The sequence below is a fragment of the Gopherus flavomarginatus genome, chromosome 1 (assembly GCF_025201925.1).
Source record: "Gopherus flavomarginatus isolate rGopFla2 chromosome 1, rGopFla2.mat.asm, whole genome shotgun sequence".
In the NCBI taxonomy this organism is placed as follows: Eukaryota; Metazoa; Chordata; order Testudines; family Testudinidae; genus Gopherus; species Gopherus flavomarginatus.
Genome location: NC_066617.1, coordinates 131,807,286 through 131,826,917, shown reverse-complemented (window position 1 = coordinate 131,826,917; position 19,632 = coordinate 131,807,286). Strand labels below are relative to the sequence as shown.

Here is a 19,632-nt window from a genome sequence, read left to right as displayed (position 1 = left end):
CAAGAGATTTAGTTGGTGGGGTTTGTGACAGAGAGGTGTTCCAGAAGCTTATGTCTCTCTTATCTAGGATATGTGAGACGGAAACGCTACCATAATCAAAACCAGTTGGGCTACAGCAGAGAATTTCCACTAGATGTTGGCCTGCATCAGGGGTCAGCACTGAGCCTTTTTTGGTTTGTGATTGTCATGGATGTGATGATTGAGGTTACACAAAAGGAGCCACCTTGGAGTTGGCTGTTTGATGATGACTTAGTGATATGTGCAGAAGATTGTGAGACTCTGCAAACCAACTTTGAACAGTGGCAACACGGTTTTGAGCAGGCAGCAGTTAAAGTGAATGTTGGTAAGACTAAGGTTTAGATAACTGAGGGACAGGAGGATTCACCATAAAGGATATTACAGGCCAAAATCTTAGATGAGTGAAAGAATTTAAATATCTTGGATCAATGGTTGCTGACAATGGTGCCCTCCTGAGTGATGCCTAGCATCGTACAAAAGCTCCTTGGTGCACATGGCAGGAGCTGACCCCAATTCTCTGTGATAAAAAGATGTTAATAAAGTTAAAAGGCAGAGATTATAAAACTGTAATTCTATCCATCCTAATGTATGGAACAGAGACTTGGTGAACCACAAGAAAAGAAAACAGTATGTTCTCCACTATGGAAATGAAGATGTTGAGATGATCAAATGGTTCGACAATCAATGATAGGACACAAAGTGAGGTTGCAAGGGGCCTAATGGAGGTTACTCCAATTGAAGAAAAGTTGAGGGAGCCTAGTCTATGTTGGTATGGACATGTCTAGCAGAGACCCAAGAGTTATATTGGTAGGATGGGCCTTGCAATGATCATCGATGGAAGACAACCAAGGAGGAGGCCAAAGACTCAGTACATGGACTGGATATCAGTGGAGCTTAGAGAGATCAATTTACATAACATCCAGGTGTATGGTCTTTAGTTTTGGAAGAAGGTTATAAAAGGTGCCAACCCTAGGAAGAGGGAAGGAAAAAGAGTATGTGACCAGACAAGTAAGGCATATTCAAATATTGGACAAGCTGTCAAGCAGTATGTTGTTTTCAGACTGTGTCCTAACATGTGAATCCCCTTTGGTACTGGCAAAACATCACAGAAGATTCAATTTCTTCTTTATGTTGGCTGCCATCTTTCTGAGTTCTGTTCCCAAGGTCATTCCAGAATATACTGTGTTCCTCTCAACAACAATATCTTCTCGATCCAGTGTCAGTTTCGAACTGTAGTTGAAATGCCTTTGATTTATCGTAAAATAAATGGACTTTATTTTTGCTGGATTCAGCTGGAATTTGTTCATTTGCCCATATAGTTACAATTTCCAAGTACTCATTCAATTCATTCACCAATAAAGCTATTTCACGACCTGTGATGTGAAGTGCAGTATTGTCTGCATACATGTATACTGATGATTTAAAGCCACCTGGCAACCCAAAGGAGTACAGCAGGAAATGAAGAGGACTTAAAATTGAACCCTCGGGAACTCTCACCCTAAGTGGCCTTGTTTTTGGAAAAAGTACCATTTAGTCTTAGTGTTATTGTCCTGTATCATATGGAGTCTTTTATCTAAAGATACATCTTACACAGATTCTCATCTCACTGCGTTTCACTAAGAGCTTATCATGCCAACCTCAATCAAATGCCACACTGAGATCCAAAAAAAGATTCTTATTGATGACTGTGATAGCTTTTGTTGGAAGCTGTGGAGAATGGGCTGACAGAAGGACACCAATAGGTCCATAATGGAGTGCGAGGACTTGTGTGCCATTTTGGGTAGGTTCTATTTTCATTTCTTTTAAAAGCTACTGTAGAAGGCTTGCTTGTATCATTCTTTCCATTACTGTGCAAAGTTACTGGTGGGCTGATAGCTACCCAGAAAAGAGATGTTTTTGCTAGTCTTAAGAAGAGGAACAATAACTTCTAACTTCCACCTATTAAGTACCTTCCCTTTTATCCACAATTTGTTTATGATGTTTAGTAATCTGGCTTTCGCCTTCTTCCCAAAGTGCTTTATTATACAGCTAGAGATGAGGTTCAGTCTAGGGGATCTGCTTGTTTTGAGCTTCTCTATTGCATCTTCTAATTCATGTATGACAAAGATCTTTCCGTACCCAAAGTAGGTAGACACGGTGGATGAGATGATATCTTTTATTGGGCCAACTTCTGTTTGTGAAAGAGACAATCTTTCAAGCTTACACAGAACTCTTTTTCAGGCCTGGGAAACGTACTCAGAGAGTAACAATTAAATACAAGGTAGAGCAGGTTGTTTAGCATAAGTCATTAACACATATTTCAGTATTTCCTTGTCTCTAATATCCTGGACCAATATGGCTACAAAAACACTGCATAAAGCCAAAGTACTCATTTAGACCTGTATGCAGATTTTAAAATTCTCTTTGTCTTTCCTCCTTAATTCTCCATCGTGCACATTTTTTCAACGGCTTTGTTCTCATCATTATACATGAGCCTGATAGTCTTGACATAAAGTTCAACCAGAATATTCACAGATTTTTTTTGTCTCCTAATGCCTCTATACCTCCACTTTCAAGGAGATTGATATATTTCTTTAAAAAAATGTAAGTCTTAGTTTATTTTCAAATCACTTTAGTATCATCCATAAATCTTTTCCTCTCTGAGGATCCAGCCTTTCATAATTCTCTTCCCAGTAACTTCATCTACTTTGTTATTTTTCACAGTGACCTCCTTTGAGACTGCCGCATTATTGGCTGGCCTATTCATCTCCAGAGTTCTGTTCAGCCTCCAATCAAACTAGATTTCATTCCCTAATAAGACTTTTTATGCTGGTATCCTTCCAAAGTGCAACCCATTTCTTCCTCTTGCCTTTAGGATGCTCTTTTTTTGCCGATTTCTGCACAGCAGATTCAAAAACCTTGAGATATTCCTCTATGTTATGTTTCATAGGTGTTTAAGAAATAATATTCTCAAGTGTGTCTATGCAATAGAACCAGTCAACCTTATGAAAGTTCCACTTCCTGTTTATCAATTGAGAGCTCATTATTTTCCTATTCAACAGGTGAGTACAGGTCAAAGATCAATTCCAACACCTCCAATACATTCCACGTGCAGCTCATGGACATGCTACTGTTCACCAAAGTTGCATCTAATGTTGACTGTGTGCCAGCATTCAGGACAACTAAATCATTGTCAGGGATGGTTCCTAACAATGTTTCATTCACATTGATTGTTCTGTTCCATCAAACTTAACTTTAAGCATTAAAATCTCCATAGATTCGGCTGCCGTTTCCAAATGCTATCACAAGATTCTCTTTATCAGTTGGGCTGTCATCAGGATGATAGACATTGACAGCTCTTAACTCCTCACCCCGGAACTTGACAGTGATACAGTCTAATTCAGTATGCTTCTTCATTTCATACATTTCCATATCTTTTTTATATCTGAGTGTCTCCCTGACAATAAACATCAGACCATCACCAGCTCTTCCACTTCATTCCTTTCTCAAGCAGTCAATACCTGTAACAGATAAACTTTGTCAGAAAACTGTTTGTTGTTTAGCAGCAATATGAATATTTTGCTTATAAAGAATGTTTCCAATTTCCCCAGTATGGTTCCAGATGCCCATTGCATTCAGATACATGGCATTAAAGGTTGCTGCAGCATATCTGTCAACACCTCCCCAGGAAGCACAAGAGGTGACAGGTTGATTTCCCCATATGCAGTAAGGTATTTCCAAACTCTCTTCCACAGCTTCATGGTGGGAATGTGGTTCTCAGAGCCCTGTTAGCCAGAGATTTCCTCTGAGAAAACTCCAGTACCACAGTAAGGTGGGGATGGTCTTTATTGGGGAAATATTGGATATGGTGAACAAGTCAGCCCTTGCTGTGTTAGACAATCTTATATTATATAGTCAATATTACATTCATTGTTAATTCAAGGATAATGTGGCGATCTTACTTCATGAAGGAAACAGAATGCAGCATTCAGATCTAGATCTTCTCAATGAAATAGCATGCAGATTGGCTCTCTATTTTCATGGTGAAGAGGGAGAAATTTAAATAATATTAGTTATTACATATCATATTCTTTTAATACGTTTCATCCCAAAGGAACCCACCCCAGTCATAAAGCATCAGTGAAATACAACCACCCTTCCAGCAAAGGGCACCATGAGATATTACTATGTCCAAGTTGAACAGACAGGGATCTAAATTTATAAAGATCTCATCCATAACACCCTCATACAGCAAAGCATACAGAACTATCTAGCCCAAAGAGAAGAAGTGGTTGAGTTTGATCCTATGGATTCAGAAAGACCACGTACTTCAAATATGCTTAAACAACTAAGCTATCACCCCCAGTTACCTCTTCATTGGGTTTTCTTTCCATATCTACAATTCAAACACTTTGCTCTCTTTAATTCCCATCTGTGATTTCCCTTTCTATCTGGTTAAGAACTTTAGCAAGTTGGCAAGAGTCTCCTCCAGTTCACCAATAAAAAATTAAGCAAGAGGATGGCACACTGCTCTGGGTCTAATCTCTCATTAAGGCACAGGGGATTTATACAAGTACTCCCACTAATAGTAATGGGAGTTAGTTATTGCATGCAAATCCCTAGCACAAGGATGGCAGGAGAAAACCTTTGACTGTAGAATATTATAGAAAAAATCTATTTACATGATTTTATAATTTATTTTGTGTATCTGCTCTGTGCTGACAGATTCCATGGAGACTGAATATAAAGGAAAACATAAGTGACTACAGAATATGCTTCAATCTATGGGTTCAGATGATGTTTAAAAATCCCTTGACCTAGCTTTTTTCAGTTTATTACCATACATCAGAGAAATCCCTTAGCTGACACAGCACTCCAGTTTGTTATGCTGCATGTTTTTCATTTAAATCAACTGCGGGGAATTTCCAACGAAATGTTAAGAATTAAACATAAATCTTTATTATTGCAGGAAGAGTCAGTACATCTAACCTTTTCCATGGATCAATGTATTTGGCACTTTTGCTTTTTCAGTTTTCTCTCTCTCTCCCCGATCTCCCCATCCCCCATGCACACAATAGCAGGGATTAATGTGATGTGCCTACCAAGAGATTATTTGAATGAATTGCACAGCAGATTAAGGAAAATCTCATTTGGAACATCCATCAAAATAAAACCTTTATTTGCTAACAGAAGACCATATTCTCCCCCTGAGAATATTGCCAAGATTCTCAGCCGTGGTGGAGCTCTGAATGGGATAGGGGAGCCCAACAACAGTTGTAAGGTTCAGCACCGAGCAGGGATTCTTTAAATTCCACTGGCTTGTAGTGACCCGTTAGGGGTCATTGCACCAACTGGGAATCACCAGAGTGCACTTCTTCCACCCATTGCCCTTCACACTCCTAGATGAACTCTTGAATACCTTCTACCCCCTCCCTGTGGAAGAAGACATATACAGCAGCCAGGAATCTCCATTCCAGGGAAGCCCTTTATGCCTCATCAGGGCAGCTTTCTGTTCTCTTTGCACCTCTGGAGCAGCACAATGGGAATGTAGTGTGAGCCAGGATCTGGCCTGTAATATAAAAGATACAATAATGTAATTAAAATACTTTGCATTTCTATAGTACCTTGCATTTGGAGATCTCAGAATGCTTTTCAAATAATATGTCTCACAGCACATCTGGGAGACATATTATTATACCCATGTTACAGATAGGTGAACTGAAACGAACAAGTTTAAGCAGATTTCCCAAGGTCATAGAGAGGGAAGATCTGGAAAAAGAACTAATTCCTAGATTCAGGGTCTAACCACAAGAAAATAGTCCCAGTTAGGTATCCTCCCCATTCCAGTTTATTATTTCCCAGTAAAATATAGTAATTTTACATATATCTAGCTCTTTCCATCCATAAGGATCTGAAAACCTTATACATTTTACAAGATACATCATCTGTAATGATTTGACCCATCACTGAAGTACAGCCACCTCTGAAGTGAAATGTAGCAACTGTTTAACAATGCAGAAGGACTCCTCACAACAGTTTAGAACAGAAAGTGAAGAATACCTTAACTAATTGAAACTACAGGGTAAATTTTTAGTTTCCTCATTGTCTAATTACATAAATTGACACTTAGGACATACAGACTACTCTATTTAATTTTTCAGTGTATTGGACCTTCACTGTATTTGCTCATCTTGTCTTGCTTCACATTAAAGTCTTTCTCTCATTTCTTACACATGTAATATCTTCTGCATCTCATTTTCATTATATTTTTGTTGTTAAGCATTTTACATGTAGGGCCAAATGTTGGCTCTTGCTTCATCTCTGGCACAGAGCCTGTCACAGCTGTGTGATCTGGCTAGGGTCTCTGGCCGCAGAGGTCTGCCTGGATTCTGTAGAGCCAACCTCTCCTCAGGCAAGATTACTTGGTATTGATGAGGCCAGGAGAGTTTGTGACTTCTCCCCATGTAGGAGCAGGGGCCCTCCGTTGAGCTGGAGAAGAGGCTGAGGAGACACAGAGCATGTGGTTCCAAAGGCTGGGTTCTCCCCAGGTGTTTGACAGACTGTCATGGGGAACCATTTCAGGTCATCTTTACTCCTAATGTAGCCCAAACAGAGATTTTAGTTGACTCTTTGTGGCAGCTCCATTTCAGCTGTCATGGTTCTGAGGCCTGTGACATGACCCTTAACTCTGACTCTCTTCCCTCACATGCAGGGCCGGTGCAACCATTTAGGAGGACTAGGCGGTTGCCTAGGGTGCCAAGATTTGGGGGCGCCAAAAACGCCCCCAAATTTTTTTTTAAATGGTTTAGCAGCCGCTGCTGCTGGGACAGAGAGGGAGTCTGAGCTGCCGGCAGCAGCCGGCAGTCCAGGGTGTCCCCTGGGTCAGGGCGCCGCCGGAGGGGGCGGCAGGCAGCTCCCGTAGAGCTGCTGCAGTGGTGCCTGCAGATGGTCAGCTGCTCACGCTGCTCCGGTGGACCTCCTGCAGGCACGACTGCGGCAGCTCCAGCGGAGCCGTGGGACCAGTGCGCGGGGCGGAGAAATTCCCGTCCGCCTAGGGCGCTCAAAACCCTAGCGCCGGTCCTGCTCACACGGGTCCACCACAGCCCAGATAGATCAACTTTACCCACACAACAGAGGGGCCCTTCTTTTCTACCAGGCATCTGGGGAGGAAGGTGGCTTGGTGAAAGGCCAGAGAGTGGCTGAGTATTGATTTTATTTAGTCACTAAGTGATAGCCTATCATATGATATTTGTATGACAAATTTTAACAGGTTGTAAATGTTAGGTGTTATAGCCGAGCCCACTCTTTCCTACAAAGGAATAACCAGTATATTTTGTTTGCTTGCTTAAAAATGGTTACCCTTCTGCCTTTCCCATCTTCTGAATGGCAGCTGGATAGAGTGTGTGAGTACCATGGGGGTTCTCCAATCTGACATGCATGGGCACAGCATGGAAAGAAAGAGCATCCTGAAACCATGCTAGGATGCTCAGTGGGTCCAGGTGTAAATGAGCTCCACTCCTCAATAGCTGAGCAAGTGGTGATCCCCTCATCCTAATAGCATTGTGAGTTTAGTTCTCCTTGGCGCTCCACCATATTATACTGTTGTAAGGGGCTACTGTGTAAACCAGTCTAATGGTTTCGCCCTTAATGACTTGATAATTAAATAGCTCAAACATTCTTGAAAATGGAAGGGGTGCTTGTGTGTGTGTATATAGATATGTTTGTGAAAATACATATGTGCTTACATTAAGAGTTTTCAAACTTGTTATTACATTTCCATTTCCGCCCCCGGGATGGAAACACAAATTAATTCAATCAACAGAATAGTTTCACTGTAGCAGAGTGGTGGAGTGATGGCTCCACCAATGTCTGCAGAAGTGTGTGCCAGTGCTGCTGGTTCTGGGCCACCGTTTAGATATTACTTCCATTTCTTCTTACAAATGATATATGTAGCCTGGCCAACAACTGTAAGGCCTGTCCCTGAGCCATTTCCTTGACATTTGGTTTTGAAAACCTTCTTAGGCAATCTTTCTGAGCCTTGTGGTAACTGCGTCCAAACCACCTGAGCTTGTACCTCTCCATGTCTACACTTAAAACGCTATAGTGGCACAGCTGCAGCACTTGTGTAGACACTACCTCCAGTGATGTAATCCATCTCCCCGAGAGGTGGTAGCTAAATCAATGGAAGATTTTTTCTGTTGACCTAGTGCTGTCTATCCCAGGGATTAGGTCGGCATAGCGACCTCTTTTGGAAGTGTAAATTTTTTGAAAAATCCAACCCCCTGAGAGAAGTAGCTATGCTGATGTAAGTTCCCAGTGTAGACCAGCCCCAGAGTCAGCTGTCTGACTTTTAATTCACTGCAGATATCAATGCTTCTCATCTGGTAGGGTCTGGTGTCTTGGATGTATCAGGTCAGAATACAAATTCCCTACCAAAAAAAGTCTACAAAGATCCCCTTGATAATAATTAAAGATGACTTACGACAGATGGCTGAAATGCTATTGCAATAGTATCCCTTTTCCATGTACTGTGTGGAAAGAGTGTGCATTTGACTGCAACAAGATACTATATTAGTCCAACAAAAACTATTTAAAATATTTAGGAGAGAGAGATCTACCAATCAAAAAAAGAATCTGGCATTCTGTACCTGAATGATAATAGGAATGCAAATACTAATAATACATTATTAATATTATCCATGTTACATTGTAACACTAAGAATAAATTAATAGTGTTAATACAATTACGCATTATATAAACTACAAAATTTCCAAAGAAGAAACTTCATCATATTGTTGACATTGGCAAACTAAAATCTTTAGTAATGAAAATCTCAGAGATTTGGACCCAACCCTAAGAAGACTTGCACACAAGTTTAACTTTATGCATACTTCATGCACAAGACTTATCTGGGTCTTGTGATGTAAGTAAAACAGCTGTAGCAATCAGAACAAGTCTATTTGCAACAAATATATCTTGGTGTTGGATATACTAAAAGCCTGATCATATCAGAATATCCCATATCCCAGTGGTTAGAGCACTCCCTGAGAAGTGGTAGATCCCTGGTCAAATCCTTTCTCCCTATCAGACAGAAGGGGAATTTAACCCAGGCCTAATAACTGGACTAAATGTTATAAGGTGGGGCATTCTTCCCCCCCATTTTATGAGGCAGGTGCTGAACTTATTCTCACCAGAAATGACTTAGGTGTGTAAGTCATCTGACCCCAGGAGAGGGGTTCCTGGCTGTGGATTACTAACAGAGACAGGAGCCTTCCAGCTGCCCAGAGTTAAGTGCCCATGCTCTGAGAAGGGCATGACTTAGGACATACCCCTCCCATCAGCATCTCCTATTGGCTAGTTTAGGCGGCCCCCTTCCTAGCATTCTGGCTTTTGTGGATTGAATTCTTAGGTGCTTCTCTCCCACAATGCCTGGGCACCTAACTCAGACTTTGTGAATCATAGTGGTGTTCCTGTGATTTTCAAGTTGTCTGTGTCTCTTTGTGGATTCAGGCCTCAGCCATCTTGTGCTGCCTGGAGGAAACTAGCTGCTCTAGCTCCCCGTCTGATCCATATTGGTCAGTTGCAACAACCCAATGGATGAGTGAGGAGTCTTGTCTTAACTGAAAGAACTGTAACAGAATAAATTAGTGGTTTAAGCCTTATTGCCTCACTACAAGACACCTGGCATTACTCCTGAATCTTTGACTTGGGCTGGTGAGAGTTTCCTTGACACATTGGATAGAGGTTGTCAAGGGGTTGTCAAGGGAGAACCTACATTAAGGATGCCTGTGTATGCCTACTGACAAAACAAAATGGAAAAAATACGGAATAGAATAGCTCATTGCTGCTTTCTCTTCAGCTATTAGGTTTTTTTAAGTCAGTATTTTGTTCTTTGGGTTTAGAAGTTTGGGGAATCAGTGAAAGTACAGAATCATTATGTAATACTAAATTGATAGACTGGTCTAATATGCCAATTTTTGTATATATAATCTGAAAATCTGCTACAGTAAGTGTATGGAATATTAACATTTACCCACCCACCAGCCTGCAGTTTTAACTCATGTTTGTAAAAGAATTGTTCCCAAGAATACAATATTGTCTCATTGCATGTGATCATGTAATGAAAGACCCTGTTAGGTAAAATAGGGGCGGGATGGCACAACACCTTGATCTCTTTTTAAAATCCTAAAATATTAGTAATTCAAACTGTGTGCTGTAGCTTTTAAATTTCTGAAAAGACTTGCTGATCTAAAATATAGAACTCACTGTTTGTATTTTTATCTGATTTGCTAAATACATTTGTAATTACTCCTTTCCATGTCCAATGCATATGCATATTATAAATGAAGTGTATTTCACCAGCTGGAATGTGCTATATTCAAATAGTGGAGTTGAAAGCTAGGAAGCCATACTGTCACACATGAGAGTTAAGTAAAATATTGCAAAGGGAGACATTGGGATTAAGAAATGGTACTTAATTTCCTCTATATTATAATTGAACTGAAGCAGTTTTGAACATACCAAAGTGTATTATTAAGCAGCCTAATTTAAATGTAGCTCCATTCCCAAACAATAAATAATTTATATCTGGCTAGCATGAGTCATCACTTTTGCAACAGTGTCTATTCCTGTTTTGCAGGAGCACAGTTTACATAGTAAAAGGTAGAAGAGATAGAGGAATTATTAAGAATTTAAATTACATGCAGAGACCTTTGGTAGATTTAAGGCTGCCTTGCACTGAGGTCAGTCTCTTCTGAACGCTTTTCAGATCACAATGTGATTGGGGTGGGAGTGCTTGAAGAAGGGAGCAAGAGCAATTTTGAAAACAGCTCATAAATCACTGTACTGCTTCTTCTCTATTAATACTGCCCTATTCTTTTGTGTGTGTGTGTGTGAGAGAGAGAGAATCACCCCATGATGATGTTGCTTTTACAAAGCATGTGCTTTTCTCTTTCAGAGAAATAGGAGTATCCTATTTCAGACTAGATATCAAGATTACCTATGTAGCTCTGCTTAAATACACATTTAAATTAGGAAGGATGAAATCTTCAGTGGTTTTGTGTGTATGTGTCTATGGAAACACATCATTAAAAATCAGACTTATACTTCTTGCGAGATGCTTTTTTTGTCCCAGAGCCTATTTAAACTCTGGCAAATGAACTCAGAGTACTTTAGACCTGTCTAACCTTAGCTATTTTAATTTGTAGTAAGATGCAGGAATCAAACTATTGTATTGTTACTAAGCAAAAGCTACTGATTGCCCGCAGTGGTACCAGACACTACTACTTGCGTCACTGTTCCTAGGAGATGCTATTCAAGTGTCTTAACACATCCTCGTAGCAAATAGTATTTGCACTTGCTGTGTTCAGTTTCAACACTAATTGAGGCTTGGTTGTACCATACACAAACACACGCTTACCATAGTAACCATGTCTTCATTAGCAATTAATTTTGTTCCAACCAAGGCGTATCTCTCTAGATATATGCATGAAGATAGATAGAGCACATCTCTCACAGATAGTATTTATGTTTAACTGAATCGCTTTATTGACGAGCAACTTGCTAGGATCTAGCTCAGTGTACAATTCATTCAAACTATACTGGATCATTTGTGGCTTTATCTTGATAAAGAAACATTTTCCTTAGAGCTGTCAGCTAGTTATTTTTTAAAAAATCTGAAGTAAATAAATTCCTTGCTCATGCCAATAGATGTATTAAACCTTAAAACCTTAATCTTGAAAATAAAAATGTATGTGATAAATGTCCTTAAATCAGTAACGATGTTCAAAAATGTAAACCCATTCTCTAGTTATCCTGGAGATTTAGCAAGTCTTGAAACATCCTCAAAAGAAGATAGCTTCTTACAGGGAGACTAAATGCTTTAGAGTGTGTACAACCCTCCAAATACCATTGATCAAATAACGCTCTTAAACTGGAAGAACGCTGAAAACCATCGTAACAAATAGGGAGCGCGGCTATCGAAATGACACGCGTTCTAAGCGATGTTGTGACAAGATTATTCCGCATTGTCAACTGATCATTGTTTGGATAATAGTTATTATACTAAAAGTGGAGTATATTACTCAGTTAAATCCGGATCAAAACTTTACATTATAGACGCTGACCTCTTTCCTCCCCGCCTCCTTTTATCTTGGCATGTTTCCTGTTGTTTCCCTCCTCAGTGTAATTAACTGTTAGGACACAGCCTTTAACACAGAGCCTTTATGATGAAGAATGACGAGCAAATCGCCACATCGTACAGGAATTGTTTAAAGTCAGTATCAGACTCTATGGGGCATTTCTTTTTTGTAAAGCAGCAGATGCAGTCGCACCGAAGAACAGCCTGGTGGGGGGCGTCTCCCTGCAGCCTAGGACTGGCTGGCCAGGGAACCGAGCGGTAAATGTGGAGTGACCCAAGCTCTCGCCTTGGTGTGCACGGGCAGCAGCGAGTGACCTGGGGCTCCTGGCTGCAGGTCCCAGCGGAACCCGCCCCAGCCTCCGGGGAGCGCTGCTGCCTTGAGCCAACCGGGGGAAGCGCCTGGGAAACCTGGCTGGTGGCAGGCTCCTGCCCCTGCCCTGCGGCGCCCCTGGCCCGCCCCCCTGCGCCGGGAGCCACTGGCGGCGGCGGCGGCATTACCCCGAGCGCCTGGGCAGGGCAGCGAGGCCGGGTCGGAGGAGAGAGGCAGCCCGCCCAGGCGGCGCTCTCCTCCCTGCCTCCCGCCAGCCCGCCCGGCCGCAGCTGCCTTTCCCCGCCTGCCGGTGGGTCCCAAGGCGGGAGCAGGAGATGGGATCCGCGCTGTGAGCCGCCCGGCTGGAGCCCCCGTTTCTAGCGGGCTTCGGGGAGCCGCCGCCGGGCTCGAGAGGATCCCAGCGCCGCCGGCTGCCTGGCTCTTCCCCGGAGGGATCTGCCCGGCTCGGCTTAGGTGAGTGCCCGCGTCGGTGCCGCGCGGCAGGGCTCGCCCTAGCCAGGCGGGGCTCTCACCTCCAACCCCAGCCGGGCTTGGGCTCCAAACCTCGCCCCAGCTGGGCCCTGCCCGGTGCCCCATGTGTGCAGTTCTCCCCAATGCCCCATCCCTCTGTGCAGTTCTCCCCTTTGTGCAGGACTCCCCAATGCCCCATCCCTTGTGCAGTTCTCCCCTTTGTGCAGTACTCCCCTATGCCCCATCCCTTGTGCAGTTCTCCCCAGTGCCCCATCCCTTGTGCAGTTCTCCCCTTTGTGCAGGACTCCCCTATGCCCCATCCCTTGTGCAGTTCTCCCCAGTGCCCCATCCCTTGTGCAGTTCTCCCCTTTGTGCAGTACTCCCCAATGCCCCATCCCTTGTGCAGTTCTCCCCAGTGCCCCATCCCTTGTGCAGTTCTCCCCTTTGTGCAGTACTCCCTTCTGCCCCATCCCTTGTGCAGTTCTCCCCTTTGTGCAGTACTCCCTTCTGCCCCATCCCTTGTGCAGTTCTCCCCTTTGTGCAGGACTCCCTACTGCCCCATCCTTTGTGCAGTTCTCCCCAGTGCCCCATCCCTTGTGCAGTTCTCCCCTTCGTGCAGTACTCCCTTCTGCCCCATCCCTTGTGCAGTTCTCCCCTTTGTGCAGTACTCCCCTATGCCCCATCCCTGTGTGCAGTTCTCCCCTTTGTGCAGTACTCCCCTATGCCCCATCCCTTGTGCAGTTCTCCCCTTTGTGCAGTACTCACCAATGCCCCATCCCTCTGTGCAGTTCTCCCCTTTGTGCAGTACTCCCCAATGCCCCATCCCTGTGTGCAGTTCTCCCCTAGTGCCTCCTCTCTGTGTGCAGTTCTCTCTTCTTCCCCATTCCCGCAGGGCCCCCAGTGCCCCATGTGTTCAGTACTCCCTAATGGCCCCCATCCCTGTGTGCAGTATTCCCCCTATGCCCCGTCCCAGCAGGGACCCCTCAAAACTAACTCCATTCGCTCAGCCCTCCCCTCGCCCCGATCTAGCCCCATCCCTGCACTGACTCCTCAGAGCGATCCAGTGCAGCGTGCACCCTGCCCTCCGGCGCTAACCCGCTCCCCGTGGGCTGCTCCCTAAAACTCAGCCTGGTGGATTAAACACTCCCGCCCCTCTGAGCACAGCCCTGCGGAATAACTCCCCAGAAGGCCGGTCCTCCAGCCAGCGCAAACCCTCCTGTGGCTCCGGCTGGGCACCGACGAGATCAGGTTGGCCACCTGGGGACGGGCCAGGGTTAGCGGCGAGCCGGGGATCGCAGCGGCTGGAGGCGCAGCAGGAGGCGAGGCTCCCAGGGCAGGCGGCGCAGGGCTTTGCTCGGGGGCTCGTAGGGGTGCGTTTGGAGCTCGCTGATCAAATAGCGCCAGTGAAGTTTGCAGGCAGCGTCTGGGCGCTTGGGACCCGGGAAGCCAGGGCCCCGCACTAAATCTGTCCTGGGGGTGGGGAGGGGAGTAGGGAGAAAAGGCCTGGGAAGAGGAAGGGCGAGTGGGGAAAGGGACGCTGGGGAGGGCAGAGGGCAGAAGGCGTAAGAGGAGGGGGAATGAAGAGGAAACAAGTAGGGGAGGCGAAGCAATCGGGAGGAGCCGAGCCAGCGAGGGCAGAAGGGGCTGGGGCAGTCGGAGAGGGCAGAGGACAGCGAGGGAAGGAGACAGAGTTCGGTGGCGATAGCTCCTGCGCACCAGCGTTTCTCTCTTGCGCTGAAAGGTACCGTCCCCTCCCCTCCCTCCGGAGGAGTCATGTGGCTGTCAGGCATCTCCCTGCAGCACCTCTGGCCGCCTCTTCCAGTGCGAGTTTTACCTTGGCAGTGCCAGTGGCACGGAGCTGCTCCGCACTGGGACAGGCTTGGGCTTTCTGGCCGCCACTGGCTTGTTTTCTCCTTGGGCTCCGCAAACAACTGTCGCGAAAAGCGGCTCTGGCGTGAAAACGTGTTAGGTTAGTTACATGGGGGGCTGGAGTTGGTTAATGGCTTCTAACTCCCTGCTAGCAAGAAGCAAGCTCCCTGGCCTGATTCATGGCAGCCTCACCGCAAACCTCTGAGGTAGGTGAGAGAGTCATCTTGACTCCTGGGAAGTGTAACTACTGCGTGGAGTAAGGTGGATGGGGGAAGAGAGGAGCAATTCAGCATGGTGTGGGAAGCTCTTTTTCCACATAGCAGTTTGTCAGCTCCGACTCAGGAAACTTTCTGTGGCTTCCGATGTGAAAGGAAGCCCGTACTGTATGTAAATAGCACTGCTCAGTAAAGTGATGGAAAGAAGAAACTGTGAGGTAACTTGTTTGTTTGCTCGTTATCCAGACTCCTGGCACTGCGGTTGCTGTGTGTACGTTTGGATTCCCAGTCAACAATTATGTATGGCATTCAGGTGTTAATCACTTATGAAAGCTCATTCATGGTGACTTGTTTCCATGACAGTAAGATTCTTCAGGCTATCTTTCTGTCCAATTTGGGTTCCTGTGTTTCCGAAGAGAAGTGGAAGGCTGTGGGGAATCCAACTGTTATCCCAGTTAGAAAAAAAACAAAAAGTACCCCTTCTTTGCCCTTCCCCCCCCCAGCTGTCCCCTTCCCCTCTGCTTCACAGTGAATGGTATATTTTGGGAGGGGAGAGAGATGCCTAAGAAGCAAACATACTGCAGGGTGTCCTAATGTTTAAAAAATGTATTGGTTCAAATTAAAATATGGTTACTTGTTAAAAATACTTTTGAGGACTGTTCATACTTCATACTTTTGTCATTCTGTTTTGCCATGTATTTAGGAGTGCTATGATCCCATGACCTGTCCTTTCAGTGTTTTCATCTTATAAATCCTGTAGTTCAGTTGTTAGAGCAGAAAGCTGGGAATCAGGCACCACTCACTGTATGACCTTGGACAAGTCACTGAACCTCTTCTACATCAGTATCCCCAACTATAAAACGGAGGACAATGATGCTAATCTTTGTTAAGTGATTTGATATAATTGGTCAAAAGACTGTTGAATTGTAAAATATTAATTAATATTTATTTTAGAAAACTTCAGTACATTACATCTCTTTTGTACAATTGGTAAAGATAGCATATATGATCACAGAAAACGAGCAGACATAGAGATAATCTAAACTAATCCCTTTCTAACCTTCATCTATTTTTTTTAAATAAATCACAATTGCACCAGATGTCAACTAGTTAAATTGATGTCTCGTCAAGGAAGTCAATGGAACTCCAGTGATGTACATCAGCTGAGGCTCTCGCTCAATACATTTTAAACTTGTAAACAATTACACTGTGTCTCTAATTACTGATGGTTGGTTTTCTATGAAATCAAATTAAATTAAAAATGTAGACTCTTCAGTAGTTGTTCTTTTGTTTATAGGAACATTTTTTTATATTCTAGAGTATACGAAATAATAGGCAATTGGCCAAAAACACAATAGTAAGACAGACACAATGTTATAAACTAGAACAATACTTTGGATTGTCTGCTGTACTGTCATGAATAATGTAGGAAAGACTCAAGCAGGTTACTTGAAAAAAATTAAAGGGACACTGTGTTTATCTTACAAAGAGATGGTTAAGTGGTAACTTGATTACAATCTATAAGTACCTACATGGGGAATAAATATTTGATAATGGGCTCTTCAAGCTAGCAAAGAAAGATAAAACACTGTCCAATAGCTGGCAGACAAATTCAGACTGGAAATAAGTGTAACTGTTTAACAGTGAGGGTAATTAACCATTGGAACAAGGGTCATGGTAGATTCTTCATCACTGGCAATTTTAAAATCAAGATTATATTAAATTTTTAAATCAAGATAGTTTTCTAAAATATATGCTCTAGGAATTATTTTGGGGGAAATTCAATGGCTTGTGTTTTTCAGAAAGTGAGACTGGATGATCACAGTGGTCCTTTCTGGTCCTGGAATCTGTAAATCAACTTGAAATATAGTCAATTTAAAAAAAGTTACAAGTAGTTTCAGGTAGTATATTGCCACATGCCTCCTGCCAATTTTTGTGGGGTTCCTCCCCCCCCAACAATCAATTTCTATTATTTTTAAAAGGGTTTTTTTCACCCTCCCTGGTTGCTTTGTGAAAGAATTGCAGGATCAAGAAGGGAAAATAACTGGTTGTACAGGGGAAACAGTGGAACTGAACATATAGAAAGTATTGTAAAATGCCCAGTTAAAATGCCGGGGGGGGGGGGCAAACAACAAAATATTGTTTTGTCTCTAATCTACTTTGATTAGTCATTTTAGATGCAACTGGTAACAATAACAGGAAAACAATGTTCAGTCAGAAGTATAATTCTTTTCTTTTCTACTGACACTTTTCCTTTTAAATCAGTAACCTACAGCAGGAATAAAATAAACTCCTTCTGCCTTTCAAATGCTGATGATACCCTGGAAGGCTGGACTATGGCATTGATTCATGGAAGTACGTAAGCACATGCTTAACTTTAAGCATATGAGTAGTCTACTGGCTTAAAGCATGTGCTTAAGTGTTTTGCTGAATCAAGGCTCATTACCTTGATTTTGAATTTTATTATCTCCAACAATTTAGCAACAAGGCACCTGACTTAGATCGTTTCTTGAGACGTTATGACTATATCAGCATTACTGGCCCTAGTGAAATTATCTTATAGCAATGCCCTGAATCATTTTGTAGAAAAAGAGAAAGAACATAATACACATGGCACCTTTTTACTCAGCATATTTGCTCCCTGTGTATTACTGAGTCATAGTTCTTTACTTAGCTACTTATCCCCTTTCACTCAAGTTCTTACAATTTAGCGCTACAGAGCTAATACAAGTAGAGAAAAATGAGCTGGATTCTATTCAATATAGCACATGCTTAGCAAAACATAGTTAAATTCTAACTACATAATCTTTTTTAGTACTGATGATGAGGAACTTTATTTCATCTTAATTTTCACAGCCCTCGTAGAGTTTGCACCAAAACGATTCTTTTACAAGTCAAAAAAAATACCTTTGCTAAAGAAGTCAGTGAGAGAATATATATAAAATCTATATTATTTTACAGTTATTTTCCAGTACATAATCACTTTAAAATATTAATTATCGCTGAAGTTGTTGGAATTCAGGTACATAAATATCTGCATATATAATTTTTTTGTAAAGGCTAAATCCCCAGGATCATAATAGTTTTATATTGTTTTAAAATACACTTTATTCATTTAAAAAGTATCCATTATACCCAAGTAGGTTAGATATGATGTACTACTTTTTCCTGAACACTGGAATACAAACTTCCATTAGAAGACTGTGTGTTTATACATTAGCTAAGTACTCCTTGAATCTCAGTCACAAGTGAAAAATAAGTCTGCTGGTATCAACTTGTTTCTCAGTGCTGGAGAGGTAGTGTGGTCCAGTGATTAAGACACCGGGCTGAGAGTTAATAGACCTGAGTTTTATTCACAGCTCAATTACTGACCTGCTGTGCGACCTTTGGCATGTCACTTTACCACTCCATGTCTCTTTTTCCCTGTTCACCCATTTTCTCTCTTTGTCGATTTAGAATATAAAGCTCTTCAGGGTAGAGACTCTTACTGTGTATCAAGACCTTGCGTAGCAGAATCTGGCCCCAATATCTGCTATGGCATCTAGACAATGCTGTAATACTAATAATAAGGAATAATAGGTTTTTTCTGTATCCCCAAAACCACAATGATTTGGCATGATTGCTAGTCACTGTTTGAGACATGCCGTGCTGTGAATAGCAGGCTTGTTGCAGTTCGGGGCTGAAGTGCAATGGAAGAGGGTTTTTTTGTAAAGAAACAAAAAAATAGCACTTTTATGAGCACTAACATTTACTGAACTTTCTCTTTTACGCAAAAAACACAGACATTCTCAAAGGATAAAATAACACCCATAAATATTAATCTGCTTGCTCTCCAGAGGTCTAATTGCATTAGTTTATATTATGGACCTAATCCTGCATTTCCTGCGCACTCAAGATTCTCATTGGGGGTAGAATATGTCTGTATTATATGCTCTCTGAATGTCAAAAGACAATATTTATGACTTTATAATATGCACATTAATGGCAAAGTGTTCAGTAAGGACATAAATCAACACAGACCACCTATCCACAGCAGAATCTTAATTTTCTGTGGTTTTGGATTGGGGGGGTGAGGTGGGGAGGAGGCATTTCCAAGTACATCTTTTTTCCCTGCCCACAACACATCCCATTTGATTTAGTCAGAGTGAGAAATGTCATTAAGAAACTAGAGACGTAATGTCTGTGCTTTATAAACTACTGCACTTCAGAGCTAATTAAGCTCTTGATAGACCCCCTGGAACAACATTTATACTTCAAAATGTGAGCTATTTGGTGATAAGTCCAGCTATGTTCTTTTGGCTTTCATATACAATAGAACCCCTGTAGAGGGTACAAATGCCCTCTGGTACATTGTTAAGTCTTTTAGCTTGAAACAGGGTTGTTTCCTATGAAAGGTTTACTGCTGAAAAATTGACTTTGAAAATGATCTCTCATCTGTTGCAAGTTTTATTTCTGCCTTTCGTCACTGTGCAGCTGCCAAAATAAGGTAATGTAAAACAAAGAACATATTTTCACATATTGGTACAAGGCAAAGTAAAACAAAGATCTGCCCCTGGCTCTCTCATTTCATTCCTCCTAAGAGCCTGAACTTTTGTGTATGCAGATCTTGATCAGTTCTCCCTCATGCTAG

The 19,632-nt window shown here is 42.6% G+C and overlaps 1 protein-coding gene across 6 annotated transcripts in view; it reads left to right on the top strand.

Moving 5' to 3' along the window:
* SHISAL1 (shisa like 1) overlaps nt 1-19,632 on the top strand; it is a 272,323-nt gene that overhangs the window by 144,962 nt on the left and 107,729 nt on the right. For 2 of the 6 annotated variants that reach the window (XM_050925164.1, XM_050925191.1), the window contains exon 1: nt 12,676-12,921. The exons of 1 other annotated variant lie outside the window; for it this stretch is intronic. The gene's annotated coding sequence lies outside the window, so the exon portion shown is untranslated. Of the gene's footprint in view, nt 1-12,213; nt 12,273-12,675; nt 12,922-14,636; nt 14,994-19,632 lie in introns of those variants that run through there. 3 more of the 6 variants (XM_050925170.1, XM_050925201.1, XM_050925156.1) reach the window with 3 other exon arrangements.